Here is an 18,009-nt window from a genome sequence, read left to right on the forward strand (position 1 = left end):
CAGTCTGCAGGTCACAAGGTGTCCGGTGGGTGATCTCATCCACTGGAAATCGCTGCGGGGCCGACGCTTCAACTGCGGCCTGGATCCCCGTTGGCTCGGTGACGGCGACGTCTGTGGAAGCGCAGCTGCTTTTCCGCTGAGACAGGTGATCGGCTGCGACACTAGGCTCTGGAGGCACCGTTTGCGCTTGCTGTTGCTGGCTCATTGCTACGGCCACTTGGCATTGAACCTCTTCCTCCAGTCTTTGATCGTGTGCCATGAGACGTTCCTCTAGCCTTCGCAAGTGCTCCCGCTCATCATTCTTTCTTCTTTGCCGGCTTCTATACGAATCAATGTAATCCCTGAACCCATACTTCCACGGAACCACGCCTTTGCCTCTTGTGCGGCCCGGATGCTATGGATTCCCAAGGTCGTAAGTCAGCTCGTCCCTCTCTCTATCCGGCTGGAATGTTCCCTCGGCCGCTGCTTGTATGGCCTCCTGTAGTCTCTGGGCTGCTCGTTGGATGTTTGGCCCATAGATGCAGTCACCAGTCAATGGGTCTAAGCTTCCCCCGTGACCATAAAACCAGGTCCTTGACCTTTCAGGCCAGTTCATGGTCGCAGGTTGGATGCCTCTGTCAAGCAGATCCTGCTCCATCTTCTCCCATTTGGGTACTGCAAGCTTGTAGCCTCCTTGGCCTAGAGTGTGATGGTACACTTTCTTCGAGGCGTTGTCTTCGGCCTTCTGCACCTTCTGAAGACCAAGCTCTGAAGACTTGTATTCCACAAATGCATCCCAGTGACCCCTAAGCTTTTCGAGCTCGCCGGTAAATACGGGTGTGGTCCCGGTCTTCATATATTTCTTCGTCAAAATTTTCTTGAATGATCGCAGCTGTTCGGCCATCTTACTCAGGGTCCAGCGCTTGCATATCTCTTCGGATTCAGCTGGAACCGTGAAGTTTTTCTTAAGCTCCCGCTAGCACCATTCTTTTTCTCTTTCGGGTACCGCATCCCGTTCCTCGCTTGGATTGGAAGCTTTCCAGAGCCTGAAGCTGATCGGGATGTGGTCCCTGACAATACATCCGGATTGTCTTATGAATTTTTTGGCGGCAGCTTCTAGAGCGATCGGTTCGCCATCTGGACCAACTTCTGTTATAATGAACCACCCTTCCAGTTTTTTTGTTGGGCCTCGCTTCGTCTTTTTCTGCTGCGACGATGATCCAGACGGCTATAAAAAAACATTCATAGTATTCATATAGATTCAGATGAAAATATAATTGTCACTACAAATAAGTATAGTTGTGATATGTACATTAGCACTTTGTTCAGCAGCATCGTCATCCTAAATAGATGGTGCCTCAATTCCATCACCGGACATATTCAAATATATGTCGGTATTGCTGCCATCATCAGCTTGTTCAGTGACATCTCCTTGACCTTCGCCAATCATATTCAATAGGAACTGTTCGTCTTCCGCGTCTGTGTGTCGCGGGTCCATCGTAACTAAAATATGAATACAAATAAAACCCTTAAAAATATTATCTAAATAATCCACATATTTAGATCGGTAACGGTCGGAAACTATCGGAAACGATTCGATCGGTATCGGTAACGATCGGAAACGATTCGGTCGGTATCGGTAAAGATCGGAAACTATCGGAAACGATTCGGTCGGGATCGGTAACGATCGGAAACTATCGAAAACTATCGGAAATGTTTGTGTGTTAGCGCGAGTTTACGAGCTCGAGACATAATTAAAGAATAAATACATGATAAATTGAACTCTTTGAATGACATAACAAATAATAAATACATGATGAATTAAAGTCTTTGAATGACATAATTAAATAATGAATACATCATAATAGAAATTCTCTCTAATTCTATATTTCCTTCTCTATTTCTCTCGAAATTCTCTCTAATAATATATCCATAATTTGTTGCTAATAATATATCCAAAATTGAATTCTAATAATATATCCAAAATTGAATTCTAATAATATTTCCTTAATTAAATTCTAATAATATTTCCAAAACTGAATTCTAATAATATTTCCATAATTGAATTCTACTAATATATCTATAATTGAATTCTAATAATATATCCAAAATTGAATTCTAATAACATTTGCACAAAATTTTCACCTAATTCTAATAATTGAATTCTACTTAATATATAATAAATTAAATTAACACTACTCATACATGATAATTGAATTCTAATAATTGAATGCTACATAAACATAAAATTTGAAAAGAAAAATGAAAATGCGGCCGGCCACACTACTCACACAGGGCGGCGGGTCGGGGAAACCTAGGGGCTTGGCACGGCCCTGGACGACGATGCGGTGAGCTGGCGGCGCGGTGGCGCGCAGCGGAGAGGGTGGCGGCGTGCAGTGGAGGCCGCCGGGGGCGGCGAAGACGAGGGCGTGCGCGCGGAGTGGAGGCCGGGGCGGCGAAGCCGAGGTGGCACGGGGCCGGGGCCGGGATGGCGGACGTCAACGGCGGCGGAGCTCGCAGGGACGACGGCGCTCGGTGGCGTTGGGCTCGCGCGGCGGGGCTCTGGGCGGCGACGTCGACGGTGCTCGGGGACGTGGGCTCGCGCGGTGGGGGAGCAGGGGACGGCGGCGGCACCAAAAGAAACAAGTGTTTGTGGGAAGGGAGGAAGGAAATATATGGGGGGGCCTTTTGTCCCGGGTGAAGCCACCGCCCGGGACAAAAGGTCCTTTTGTCCCGGGTGGTGGCTTCACCCGGGACAAAAGGTGTTTTTGGGCGGGCCGGGAAAATTCCCAGCCCGCGGCCCACCTTTAGTCCCGGGTGGATCTACCACCCGGGACAAAAGGGGCCAGTTTTCCCTCGTTCCCGCCTAATATTATGTTTGTTTTTGTTTCTTTTTACTTCTCTTTTAAAATCGGCTTTCATTTGTTAATTCATTTAATAAAATTATGATTCCAAAAATTATTGGAACAAAATTTCTTATCTCTATATAAACTTGATACACGCAACAAAAATAATTAATTTTCATTCAAGTGATTGGGTCAATGAAATATCTAACTTTTTTGAAATCATATTTGTTATTTTGACCATGCAAAAATATATTAGGTGAATTTTTTTTCAAACTGTTGCTTTTCGACAGAAAGTGGATTCTATCATGATATTAACGTTTAAAAAGTGAATTTTAGATAAAATTAAGCAATTTCATGATATTAATAAGTAGTGTACATGTGAGTTTGAGAGATAGTGTGTGTTAGTGAGATTGTGTGTGTTAGTGAGAGAGTATAGTGTGTTAATGTGAATGTAATTTCATGAAATAAATAAAATTAGTTGAGTAATCCATTATTGAATGAAAATTATAATTGAGTCTGGTAATTAAGTGAAAAATATATAAAATAATATATATATAACACATAAAGTATAATTGTACAGTACATATATAATAAAAGTATTCGAATTGCGATTATGTTTTTATACAATAATATAAAATGATTCAAGTACATGAAGGATTAGCGGTAACAGACTTTCTCTTCACAAATGTCCCTTGATTATGATCACGGCGCAAGTATGGAGCATCATCATTGGCTAGCAGGATGCATGGATCAGCATTTACTTCGAAAGGTGGAATGGCAACAAAATTATTATATTCTTCTGACAAGTCTGTCTTGTCCTCCACTCCAACGATGTTTCTCTTTCCTGATAGAACTATGTGTCGCTTAGGCTCATCCTTTTGTTTGTTTATCCCCTTCTTTGGCTTGCTGGACATGTCCTTAATGTAGAAAACCTGAGCGACATCCTGGGCTAGGACAAATGACTCGTCTCTATACCCAAGATTGTTGAGATCAACTATTGTCATCCCATACTCATCTTTTGTTACCCCTCCTCCAGATAGCTTAACCCATTGGCAACGAAATAGAGGCACCTTGAAATTGGGACCGTAATCCAGCTCCCATATCTCTTCAATGTAGCCGTAATATGTGTCTTTTTTTCCATTATTGTCCGTGGCATCCATACGAACACCGCTGTTTTGGTTTGTACTCTTTTTATCTTGGGCTATCGTATAAAATGTGTTTCCATTTATCTCGTACCCTTGGTATGTTAAGATATTCCAAGATGGCCCCCTAGCCAATAAGAACAGTTGTTCACTTATATCCATGTTATGCATTAGATGCTTCCGCAACCAGCTACAGAAAGTGTTCATGTGCTCACGTGTAATCCATGCCTCAGACTTTTTTGGGAAATTGGAGAGCAGAATTTTCTTGTGTTCCTCGATATATGGGTCAACCAAGGATGATTGTTGAAGAACTGTATAATGCGCTTTCTTGAATGAGAAATCATCTTTGCAGACATAAGATTTCTTTCCTAATGTTCCCTTTCCAGTTAGTCTCCCCTCATATCGCGATTCAGGGACTCCAATCGGTTTAAGGTCATCAATAAAGTCAACACAAAAGTCAATGACCTCCTCAGTTCCGTAGGCACTGGCGATGCTTCCTTCTGGACGAGCTCTATTACGAACACATTTCTTGAGTACCCCCATGAACCTTTCGAATGGGAACATGTTGTGTAGAAATACTGGTCCGAGGATATCAATCTCTTTGACAAGGTGCACTAGAAGATGTGTCATGATGTTGAAGAAAGATGGTGGAAATATCAGCTCAAAGCCAACAAGACATTGCACCACATCGTTTTGCAGCTTTATCAAATTCTCCGGGTCAATTATCTTCTGAGAAACTGCGTTGAGGAAGGCACATATCTTAACGATGGTTAACCGGACGTTATTAGGCAGAATCCCCCGCAGCACAACCGGAAGAAGTTCGGTCATAAGCACATGGCAGTCATGGGACTTGAGATTTGTAAATTTCTTCTCTGCCAAATTTAAGATTCCTTTTATATTGGATGAGTATCCAGATGGAACCTTTATACTGCTCAAGCAGTCAAACATGGTTTCTTTCTCTTCCTTGCTAAGAGTATAGCTGGCAAGACTTAAGTATTGTCGTCCATTATCTCGCTGTTGTGGATGTAAGGCATCTCGTTCTTCCATACGTTGGAATTCTTGACGTGCTTCTACTGTATCTTTTGTCTTTCCGTACACTCCCAAGAATGCTATCAGGTTGATGCAAAAATTCTTCGTGAGGTGCATCACATCAATTGCATGACGAACATCTAAGACTTCCCAATATGGTAGCTCCCAAAATATAGATTTCTTCTTCCACATGGGCGCCATTCCGTTTTCGTTCGGAATAGGTTGGCTACCAGATCCCTTTCCAAAAATAACTTCTAGATCTTTTACCATGTTGAAGACGTCTTTACCACTACGGTGCATCGGTTTTGTTCGGTGGTCCGCATGGCCTTTGAAATGCTTGCCCTTCTTTCGTACCGCATGCCTGATGGGAAGAAACCGACGATGACCCATGTATACAACCTTCTTACAGTGAGTCAACCATATATTATCGGTATCATCTAAACAGTGTGTGCATGCTTTGTATCCCTTGTTCGAATGTCCTGACAAGTTACTAAGAGCAGGCCAGTCATTGATCGTTACGAACAGCAATGCTCATAGGTTGAAGTTTTCCTGTTTGTATTCATCCCACATCCATACACCTTCATCACCCCAGAGCAATAAGAGTTCTTCGACCAATGGTCTTAGGTACACATCAATGTCATTTCCGGGCTGCTTTGGACCCGGGATAAGCACTGGCATCATGATGAACTTTCGTTTCTTGCAGAGCCATGGTGGAAGATTGTACAGACAAAGAGTCACAGGCCAAGTGCTATGACCACTGCTCATCTCACCAAAAGGATTCATGCCATCCGTACTCAAACCGAACCTTATGTTTCTCGCATCCAAATCAAATTCAGGGTACGTTCTATCTATTTTTCTCCACTGCGACCCATCAGCGGGGTGTCTCAACATCGAGTCTTTCTTGCGTTCCTCTTTGTGCCATCGCATCAACTTAGCACTATCTTTATTTCTAAACAGACGCTTCAAACGTGGTATTATAGGCGAATACCACATGACCTTCGCAGGAACTCTCTTCCGGGGAGGCTCCCCCTCGACATCTCCAGGATCATCTTTTCTAATCCTGTAACGCAATGCACTGCATATGGGACATGCATCCAAATTCTCGTACTCGCCTCGATAGAGGATGCAGTCGTTGGGGCATGCATGTATCTTTTGCACTTCCAGTCCTAAAGGGCAAACAAGTTGTTTGGCTTCATACGTTGTGACAGGCAATTTATTGTCCTTAGGAAGCATTTTTTTAACAAGTTTGAGTAATTCACCAAATCCCTTGTCGATACACCATTTGTCGCCTTCCATTGCAGCAACTCCAAGGTGGTGCCAAGTTTGCGAAAATGTGGCTGTGTAGAATTCTTGAATATGAGTAATCCTTGTTATTGTTGCAATGAACACACGGGCAGCACATCAAACCATTCTGCTTATTTGCCTCAGCCACAGATAAAAAATAATGCAGGCCATCAATGAATTCTTTCGAACGTCGGTCAGCATTGTACATCCATTGCCGGTCCATCTGCATTTTAAATAAATCGATTTGAATTCTTTACACGTATCGAATAAATAAAATATATCAAACCTAAATTAAACTAAATGTAACATAACATGAATAATTAAAAGATATGCAATATCCGTCATACATCTTGATTAATTAAAAGGAGTACTTAATCCATTACAGAACTTAACAAAGGAATACTATACATGAAATTTAAAAATTCGGTTAACAACACATAGGTTTTCAACCGTCCTTGCGTTGGAACGCAGAATGCTCTAACGGATTTCTTGCTGGCGCAGAATAAGATGGCGGAGCTGAAACCTCCGAGTTTGGTGGTGACGAACCGTAACGCCGCAATAAATCCTCAAGATCAAACGGAGGTTCCTCGCCCCTTGCCATGCATTCTCTATATTCTTTTTCCAAATAACGGAGCGCTGCCCTACGAAAAGCACTAGGTTTTTTGGACCGACGACCTATACTCGAGTTGTGCCCTTCTCTCTAGAAGGACAACGATCACCCCCACCGGCGCCACTCTCTCCAGCTGCTGAAGCCATATTTTACTAAAAAATAGCTTCATTTTCCACAAAATTATAAATTCTTACAATTACAATGCAAAAATTATTTACTATTACAATTACAATGATTAGATTAATAACTCTTGCAAATAACAATGAAATCATATTACAAAAAAATCTAATATACTCATTTCATTAATTCATTCATGAAGTGTCTACACTCATTCTAAAAATTTCTACTATCCACATACTCATCTAAATCTAAAAGAAAATCACACCTACATATGCAATCTAGCTAAATGTCCAAGAAATGAGCTAGCTACACATTTTCTCTATTTCTAAAGCATGAAATGAGCTATACAAGCCAAGGAAGAAGAGAAAAACAAGCCCCAAACCTTTAGCGCCGATGGATGGACGGGGAATCAAAGATCTTCACAAATGTGGTGAAGAAATGAGCAAGAACTCCTCCCTCCCGAGCCGAGAACAGCAAGAAACAAATGAGCTGAATGGCTCGGGCGGGGGGAGAGGGAAGGGGATAAGGGGGGGCCAAGGCCTTTTGTCCCGGTTGGAGACACCAACCGGGACAAAATGGGGGCCTTTTGTCCCGGTTGGTGGATCAAACCGGGACAAAAGGCCCGCGTACCCTTTTGTAGGAGCAGCAACGGCAATCAATGGGGAACAGAGGAAGTGTTCGGCAGGTTAGGCACAAGGATAGACAATCTTGAAAGGAATAGTATAAGCACCAATGCAATATTAGCAGTAGAAAATTGTAAGAGTACATGCCCCCCTATTATAGTCCTAGATAAAGCAAAGTTCTTTTGGGAGCACATACCAGGTAAATAGAAATCTCACAAATAATAAATGAATAAAAACTCACTGCCGATATAATTTGCTGTGAAAGTTCTGCAGCTAGCACATAGTTGCATTGCTACTTCAGCTTCCAAGTTGGCCTCCATCCTCCTAGACGCAGTGCCCCAGCATACCATTCCTGTGTGGTGGATTTGTCTAAACACCAAAATATTCTTTAAATTATTTTATAATCTTTTTTATTCCATAAGAGATTCAAATGAGGTCAAATACAATGTGGGCAGGCATGAACTACAAATTTAACACAAGCAGTGACAAGAATGTGAACAGTAGAGGGTCTGTACATCTGAAAGGAAATGGGCCCAATAGCTATTAAACTCCTGTAGAAACAATGTGATGTGGCAGCTCTGAATTAGATTTCAGTATATTCATCTGGAAAAGTACATGTGGTGTGGAAACAAATTAGTCAAAGTTGAAATAGAAGGCCACGGGAAAAAAAACTACAGGTATCTCCACTACTGCAGAATAGGCCTTTGTTCCAGACCATTTGTCCCGGCAGCCTTTGGGCCCGGGACAATAGGTGGCTTTTGCCCCGGGTCCAACAGCTAGCCGGGTTAGGGGGGCCAAGGCCTTTTGTCCCGGTTGGAGACACCAACCGGGACAAAATGGGGGCCTTTTGTCCCGGTTGGTGGATCCAACCGGGACAAAAGGCCCGCGTACCCTTTTGTCCCGGTTGGAGACACCAACCGGGACAAAAGGCCCCATTTTGTCCCGGTTGGTGTCTCCAACCGGGACAAAAGACCTTGGCCCCCCCTAACCCGGCTAGCCGTTGGACCCGGGGCAAAAGCCACCTATTGTCCCGGGCCCAAAGGCTGCCGGGACAAATGACATGGAACAAAGGCCTATTCTGTAGTAGTGGAGATACCTGTAGTTTTTTTCCCGTGGCCTTCTATTTCAACTTTGACTAATTTGTTTCCACACCACATGTACTTTTCCAGATGAATATACTGAAATCTAATTCAGAGCTGCCACATCACATTGTTTCTACAGGAGTTTAATAGCTATTGGGCCCATTTCCTTTCAGATGTACAGACCCTCTACTGTTCACATTCTTGTCACTGCTTGTGTTAAATTTGTAGTTCATGCCTGCCCACATTGTATTTGACCTCATTTGAATCTCTTATGGAATAAAAAAGATTATAAAATAATTTAAAGAATATTTTGGTGTTTAGACAAATCCACCACACAGGAATGGTATGCTGGGGCACTGCGTCTAGGAGGATGGAGGCCAACTTGGAAGCTGAAGTAGCAATGCAACTATGTGCTAGCTGCAGAACTTTCACAGCAAATTATATCGGCAGTGAGTTTTTATTCATTTATTATTTGTGAGATTTCTATTTACCTGGTATGTGCTCCCAAAAGAACTTTGCTTTATCTAGGACTATAATAGGGGGGCATGTACTCTTACAATTTTCTACTGCTAATATTGCATTGGTGCTTATACTATTCCTTTCAAGATTGTCTATCCTTGTGCCTAACCTGCCGAACACTTCCTCTGTTCCCCATTGATTGCCGTTGCTGCTCCTACATTGACTACAATCAAAGGAAGATTAGATTAATACCATCGTTGTTTAGTTTGAAGTTTGGTACTACTTTGTTTCTGGATGCAGGTACATCATTTTGGGACATGTTTACCACCTGGAATGTCTCGATAAGATTACAGCTAATCATTTTGGCTGAACATATGAATATTGATTCAGATCAAACTAATAGGTATAGTTTCATATTTTTTTCATATGTTCAGCCACACACAGAGAATATTCATGCAATGAACTGCTAGATCAGAAGAGCTTCCTATTGTCATCAGGTTGTACTTAGCTGGGAATAAGCCTTGTACGCTGGTCTTTGTGGTTGGCAGCAGCACATGGTCCTTGCATGGTCCAGCTGCAGCATGTGGGTCTTTGTTTTTCAGCATCTAGGACAGTAGCATCTCTAGAGGACAGCATCTTAGACCACCTTTTAGACTAGCATCTTACACTAGTGTACAGCATCTTTGGTTGCCTGCCCTGGCTGCCTATAAGTGTGTAACCTCCTCTCCGGTGGAGAGCATGGCTGTGTGTTTGTGAATGAGAAAAACTCCAGAAAATTACCCCAAGTTCACTATCATCCTCTCAGCTCAATGAGAGTAAAAATTGAGCTTCTAACATCTGGTATCAGGGCCGTACTTTCCTGTAGGTTAGACATCTCCTGCTCTTCTCCCTCCCAAGCAGTAGCTCAGCCACCAGCATCAGCAACTAGCGCAGCAGCACCTGCTGCACCCTCTGTTCCTCCTTCCTCACCCGAGCAGACGAGCAGCAGCTCGTCTGAGGCTACGTCTTCTCCACGCAGCAGCCCCTCGGAGGCGCTCCATGTCCGACGCACCGTCTCAGTGCTCGGTCACCTCGAGTGCACGGCGTCAGCAAGACGCCGAGCTCGCCGCGGCGGAGGCGCGCAGACGAGCAACGGTTCAAGCCGCTGCAGCAGCGGCGAGGTCAGCCAGGTTGGCTGCAGCGGAGCTAGTGGTGGCCAGGGCGGAGGTGGAAGCAGAGGAGGCGGAAGATGCAGCGCGTGCGGAGGAAGTTGAAGTTGAGACCTTGCGCGGCAGCCTCAGCGGCTCCATCGCCAGCGACACCACCACCGATAGGGACCTGGAGGAGTTGGCGAGGAAGAGGGCGCGGGAGCGGGCCGTGTGGTGGGTAGCAGCCCACCCCCACGGCGGTGGCCTGGAGGTCGGCACGCCCGGCGACGGCGGCGGCGCGTAGGCTGGCGGTGGCACGCAGGGCGGCGGTGGCGCTCCTGGCTAGGGCGCGCGCGGTGGCTCCCCCGGCTACCATGGCCTCCAGGCGGTGGTCAGGGACGTCGGTCCCGGCGGTGGGTGGACCACCCTCACCAAGACCAACTACGTCGAGGGGGCCGCGGTCATGGAGGTGAAGCTCCAGGTGCGGCACATGTGGGAGGCAGTCCGGTATGGCGACGTCGACTACGATGAGGACCGACGGGTGCTGGATGCTCTCATTGCAGCAGCCCCGCCTGAGATGTAGTTCATGCTTTCCAAGAAGCAAACTGCCAAGGAGGCCTGGGACTCCATTGATGCGGCACGCACGATCGCGCCCGCAAGACCACTCTGCAGGCACTTCGCAAGGAGTGGGAGAACCTGGCCTTCAAGCCAGGTGAGGATGTTGATGATTTCGCCCTCCATCTCAACACTCTGCTGCAGAAGATGGTGCAGTTCGGCGACGACACCTACGACGAGGAGAGAGCTGTCGAGAAGCTCTTACACTGCGTCCCCGAGAGGTACAAGCAGACCGCTTGCTCGATCGAGTCTCTGCTGGACCTCTCCACCATGACGATCGAGGAGGCGATAGGTCGCCTCAAGGTCATCGACAGCGACGAGCCACAGCCTCCCTCAGGAGGCATCTCCATCGGTGGGAAGCTCCACCTCACTCAGGAGCAGTGCGAGGTCCGGCGCGGTGACAGGAAGAGGGGGGAGCCCTCTTCCTCGAATGGTGGCCACAAGCGCGGCAAGCCGTGAAAGGGCCGCGGAGGTGCCCAAGCCGGGGCACGAGGGCGCGCCGAGGATGGCGCCCGCGAAGATGTACAGGGCGGCGCCGCCGATAGGCCCAAGGCTGCACGAGACGACGCCTGCCACAACTGTGGCAGGCCCGGCCACTAGGCCAGGGACTGCCCGTAGTGGAGGCGTGGGGGCCAAGCCTATGTCGCAGAGGCCCAGCCGGATGACGAGCCGGTTCTGTTCCTACTCCATGGGGACACAGAGCTACATTCGGTGGCACCGCCTACCACAGCGATGAGCCGTGCACCCAAGTCCTCCTCGGCAATGGCTCCGATGACGACAGGGTCGACGGCTGGTACCTCGACTCCGGCGCCACACACCACATGACCGGGCGGCGGGAGTTCTTCTCCGACCTGGACGCCGATGTAGGTGGCTCCGTCAGGTTTGGGGACTCTTCCGCCGTGGAGATCAAGGGCGTGGGCTCCGTGATCTTCACTGCCAAGTCCGGAGAGCACTGGATGCTCACCGGAGTCTACTACATCCCGGTGCTGCGGAACTCCATCATCAACCTTGGGCAGCTCGATGAGAGCGGCTCACGCGTGGTGATCGACAGCGGGGTCCTCCGCATCTGGGACTACCGTCGCCAGCTTCTCGCCAAGGTGGTTCGACGAAAGAACCACCTCTACATCCTCCACGTCGGGGTGGCCCAGCCTCTTTGTCTTGCAGCTCGAAGGGACGACGAGGCATGGCAGTGGCACGAGCGCTTTGGGCACCACCACTTTGAGGCCCTGAAGCGGCTCAGCGCCAAGGAGATGGTGTGAGGCCTCCCGAGCCTCGACCACGTGGAGCAGCTCTTCGACGTTTGCGTGCTGACGAAGCAGAGGCGGCACTCCTTCCACCAGCAGGAGAGCTTCCGAGCCAGGGAGTGGCTCGAGCTCATACACGGGGACTTGTGTGGCCTGGTGACACCAGTCACACCAGGAGGACGGCGCTACTTCCTTCTGCTTGTCGATGATCTCTCCCGCTACATGTGGGTGATGATCCTCGGCAGCAAGGGAGAGGCTACGGACGCCATCAGGCATGCTTAGGCTGCTGCCAAGGCAGAGAGCGGCCGCAAGTTGCGTATACTGCGCACCGACAATGGCGGTGAGTTCACGGCGGCTGAGTTAGCGGTGTACTGCGCGGATGAGGGCATCTAGCGCCACTACTCCGCACCGTATAGCCCACAGCAGAACGACATCGTCGAGTGGTGCAACCAGACAGTTGTGGGGATGGCTCGGGCCCTCCTCAAGCAGAGGGGGGTGCCGGCTTTGTACTAGGGAGAGGCGGTGGTGACGGCCGTCTACATCCTCAACCGCTCGCCCACCAAGTCGCTCGACGGCATGAAGCCATATGAGGCTTGGCACGGGCGCAAGCCGGCTGTCTCCCACCTGAGGGTCTTCGGCTGCCTCGCGTTCACCAAGGAGCTTGACCACAGCGGCAAGCTTGACGACATGAGCACTCCGGGAGTGTTCATCGGCTACGTGGAGGGCTCGAAGGCCTACCGCATCCTCGACGAAGGGCGAGGATGGGCGTGGGACAAGGCGGTGGACGATGGCTCGGCTCCGACGTGCGACGACTTCACCGTCGAGTACGTCCACTTCGAGGGAGCTGGGGAGTAGGCAGCTCCTCTTCGCCGAGCGTGCCTACCCCAGTCCCCGAGCCTCCACCGACTTCGGTGCCCGCTACACTGGCAGCACCACGCTCCTTGGCGACGAGTTCCTCGCCTGCACCACCACAGCCGGCAATGCCACGCACTCCAGTACCGACAGCCACTCATCCGGGCACATCTACTTCGACACCTGCTCGTGCCGAGCACAGCCCGCTGGAGTTTGCTACTCCGCTCTATCATGATGAGGAGTGCGTCGACGCATACCACGACGGTGAGCCATTGCGGTACCGTACGATGGAGGACCTTCTCGACAATCAGCCGGTGCCGGGACTGGTGCCTCACGACCTGGAGGCGCAGTTGCACCTCGCACGCGATGGCGGCGAGCCTCGGTCTTTCGCAGAGGCCGAGGGACACGTGGCATGGCGTGCCGCAATGCAGTCGAAGATGGACGCGGTTGAGAAGAACCGCACTTGGGAGCTTGCTGATCTCCCTCGTGGTCACCGCGCGATCACCCTTAAGTGGGTGTTCAAGCTGAAGAGGGATGAAGCTGGCACCGTCGTCAAGCACAAGGCTCGCCTGGTGGCATGAGGTTTCGTGCAGCAGGAGGCAGTCGACTTCGATGATGCCTTCGCTCCTGTGGAACGGATGGAGTCCGTGCGACTCCTCCTTGTGCTGGCTGCCTAGGAGGGCTGGACTTGAAGGAGGAGGTCTACGTGCACTAGCCACCGGGATTCGCGATCCCCGGCAAGGAGGGCAAGGTGCTACACCTGCGCAAGGTCCTCTATGGCTTGCAGCAGGCACCACGGGCATGGAATGCCAAGTTGGATTCCACGCTTAAGGGGATGGGCTTCGAGCAAAGCCCGCACGAGGCGGCCATCTACCGGCGGGGCAATGGAGCAAATGCCCTGCTGGTGGGTGTCTACGTCAACGACTTGGTGATCACCGGTACCAAGGATGCGGAGGTGGCTGCGTTTAAGGAAGAGACGAAGGCCACCTTCCAGATGAGCGACCTGGGGCCTCTCTCCTTCTACCTAGGGATCGAGGTGCATCAGGACGACTCCGGGATCACACTTCGACAGACAGCCTACGCCAAGCGCGTCATTGAGCTAGCTGGGCTCACCGATTGCAACCCAGCTCTCACTCCAATGGAGGAGATGCTGAAGCTGAGCCGTGACAGCACGACGGAGGAGGTGGACGCTGCCCAGTACCAGCGCCTTGTTGGGAACCTTCGCTACCTCGCCCACACACGGCCGGACATGGCGTTCTCTGTCGGCTATGTTAGTCGGTTCATGCAGCAACCGATGACGGAGCACCAGCTGGCCGTGAAGAGGATCATCCGCTATGTTGGGGGACTCTTGACCACGGTCTCCACTACCCGAGGTGCCTTGGGGTGGCACACTTCGTCAGGTACAGCGACAGCGACCACGCCGGCGACATCGACACCAGCAAGAGCACGAGCGGGATCCTCTTCTTCCTCGGCAAGTGCCTCGTTAGCTAGCAATCGGTCAAGCAGTAGGTGGTGGCTCTGTCCAGCTGCGAGGCTGAGTACATAGCGGCCTCCACTGCTTCGACTCAGGTGCTCTGGCTCGCTCGACTGCTTGGTGATCACCTCGGTAGAGACACTGTAGCGGTGGAGCTCAGGGTGGACAGCAAGTCCGCTCTAGCCCTGGCGAAGAACCCCGTTTTCCATGAATGGAGCAAGCACATCCGGGTGAGATACCACTTCATCCGAGGCTGCTTGGAGGAAGGGAGTATCAAGGCGAGCTACATCAACACCAAGGACCAGCTTGCGGATCTGCTCACCATGCCCCTTGGGAGGATCAAGTTCCTTGAGCTTTGCTCCAGGACCGGGATGGTCCAACCCTCCCACAAGACGACGCACAAGACTTAGGGGGAGAATGCTGGGAATAAGCCTTGTACGCTGGTCTTTGTGGTTGGGAGCAGCACATGGTCCTTGCATGGTCCAGCTGCAGCATGTGGATCTTTGTTTTTCAGCATCTAGGACAGTAGGCATCTCTAGGACTCTAGCATCTCTAGAGGACAACATCTTAGACTACCTTTTAGACTAGCATCTTAGACGAGTGTAAAGCATCTTTGGCTGGCTGCCCTGGCTGCCTATAAGTATGTAACCTCCTCTCCCGTGGAGAGCATGGCTGTGTGTTTGTGAATGAGAAAAAACCCCAGAAAATTGTCCCAAGTTCACTGTCATCCTCTCAGCTCAATGAGAGTAAAAATTGAGCTTCTAACATACTTTCTTATTCTCTTCGTGCCTTTACCAGCCATTGGATTCAGTATGACATATATTTTAAAAATACTTTGTGACCAATTTTACTATTCCATTTTGGCAAATATTTTCTCCAGTATGATACAAGATTAATTTGATTTAACTCAAACTTACGGTTCCGTAATGTATGCACCCAAAATTGATCTACCACTTCCTTTTTACTGTATGCAGTTGGAGAGAGAAAAAAGGATTCTACATTTCTACTGGTACTTTAGCATGTTCGGAGAAACCTGAATTGCGGCTTTTAAAGTTTGGTAAGTTTAACTGACCCTATTCTACCATTTTACATTGAATTTGCTTATTCACCTAGATGAAAGGACTGGTACCAAACGTACACATCTGACAAAGCAACAAGACTGCTTGCCCAAGTGTCCTTCCTGTAAAATTTCCTTGCGTTCATACTTAGATTGGAACTTGACAGGACATGAGCAAGGGCAATTTGTTTTCTTCAAGTTCACATTTCGATTAAGGAGAAAGGATAGTTCTTTTCTCCGTGTTCACATGCTCGTCAGTATATATGAAAGGTAGGAAAATGTGTAGAAGCTTGGCTTCTTTCGGATCCGGTGAAGAAATGAAGCTCCATTTTACCATTAATAAAGGTAAAAAATGGTTTTCCCATCAGCTTGAAAGTAGTATCATCATGATGCTCTCTTCAGGTACATTAATTTGGACTCGCATGCCAACTGCCAAGCACCAGAGACTCAATGCAAATTAGAATACGAGCCACATTCCTGTTGCAGCTTTTGATGCCAACAGCAATATTTCTTGTGAATTCTATTGAGAAGATGTGGCACAATATTGAACCTACTCTGATAAACTTTTGATTTCAAGTCACAAAAAGCTATACACAAGAACATCCAGTACTAACTAGATCTCATTTGTTGATGCAGTACCAACTACTTCTATCGCCATATATTTTAAACTTGGTTTCTGGGTATGTCAAATCACCAAACCAAACATATATACACCACTGAGACTCCAGCAAAATCCGAGATGTGCTAGATTGGAAGACCCCTGAGACAGTTCCGGAAATTCGAAGTTTTCTTGTGCTAGCAGGATATTATTGCCGGTTTGTACCGGACTTCTCCAAAATTGCTAGGCCCATGACAGAATTGCTTAAGAAAGGGGTGAAATTTGTTTGGGACGACAAATGTGATCAAGCTTTCCAGACTTTGAGAAAGTTATTGACGTTTGCCCCTATCCTCGCTCAGCCAAATATTACCCGGCCTTTTGATGTGTATTGTGATGCATCAGGTACTGGTCTTGGCTACATTCTCATCATTGTTGTCTTCACCGGATATTATTCGGCCATTAATACCTGTTGTGATGCATCAGGTACGGGCCTAGGCTGCGTCCTTATGCAGGATCAGCGAGTGATTGCTTATGCTTACAGAGCCCTCAGGCGACACGAAGAGAATTATGCCACTCATGATTTGGAGCTAGCAGCAGTGGTACATGCATTGAAAATCTGGCGCCATTATCTTCTGGGCAATCCTGTTCACATATACTCAGATCACAAGAGTCTCAAGTATATTTTTACCCAGAGTGAGTTGAATTTGCACCAGAGACGGTGGTTGGAGCTGATTAAAGATTATGATCTGGAAATTCATTATCATCCGGACAAAGCCAATGTTGTTGCAGATGCATTGAGTAGAAAAGCAAGTTGCAACTGCATATCAGCAACACCTATGCATTCAACCTTATGCCAAGAGATGGAGAAGTTGAATCTGGTTATGGTAGCTGAGGGTACACTTGCCAACATTACCCTCACTCCAACACTGTGGGATCAAATTATTGCTGCTCAGAGAGATAATATTGGCATGGAAAAGATTAGCCAAAGGCTCAGGGAAAGTGACCCTCGTGTGGCATGCTTCCAGCTGGATAGCGAGGGTGTTTTATGGTTTAAGAACCGGTTGGTAGTACCTAAGAATTGGGAACTTTGAAAACAAATTCTTGATGAAGCTCATCTCTCTAGGTACTCGATCCACCCGGGGAGTAATAAAATGTACCAAGACCTGAGGCAGCGTTTCTGGTGGACGAGAATGAAACGGGAAGTTGCCAAATATGTGTCCGAATGTGACACCTGCAGAAGGGTTAAGGCGAGCCACTTGAGATCAGCCGGCCCTTTGCAGCCCTTGAGTATTCCATCCTAGAAGTGGGAGGACATCAGTATGGATTTCATTGTCGGTCTACCCAAAACTTCCAAGGGGTATGACTCGATATGGGTTATTGTGGATCGTCTTACCAAGTCGGCCCATTTTCTACCAGTAAAGACCACACATACGGCGAAGCAATACGCTTAGCTATATATGGACCGTATTGTGAGTCTTCATAGGATTCCCAAAACAATCATTTCGGACCGGGGTACTCAGTTCATTGCCCGATTCTGGGAGCACTTTCACGCCGCCCTCGGCACTCAGCTTCTCCGCAGTTCGGCTTATCATCCCCAGACTGACGGCCAGACAGAAAGGATAAATCAAATATTAGAAGACATGCTTCAAGCATGTGTGCTCACATATAGCCAGAAATGGGATGAATGTCTACCGTTGGCCGAGTTTGCACATAACAATAGTTAACAAGAGAGCATCAGAATGGCTCCTTTCGAAGCCTTATATGGACGGAAATGCAGAACGCCATTGAATTGGTCAGAAGCTGGGGAGAGAACTTTCTTTGGGCCCGACATGGTAAATGAAGCAGAAGAGCATGTTCGGGTTATTCAG

The sequence above is a fragment of the Panicum virgatum genome, chromosome 8K (genome assembly GCF_016808335.1).
Source record: "Panicum virgatum strain AP13 chromosome 8K, P.virgatum_v5, whole genome shotgun sequence".
Taxonomy (NCBI): Eukaryota; Viridiplantae; Streptophyta; class Magnoliopsida; order Poales; family Poaceae; genus Panicum; species Panicum virgatum.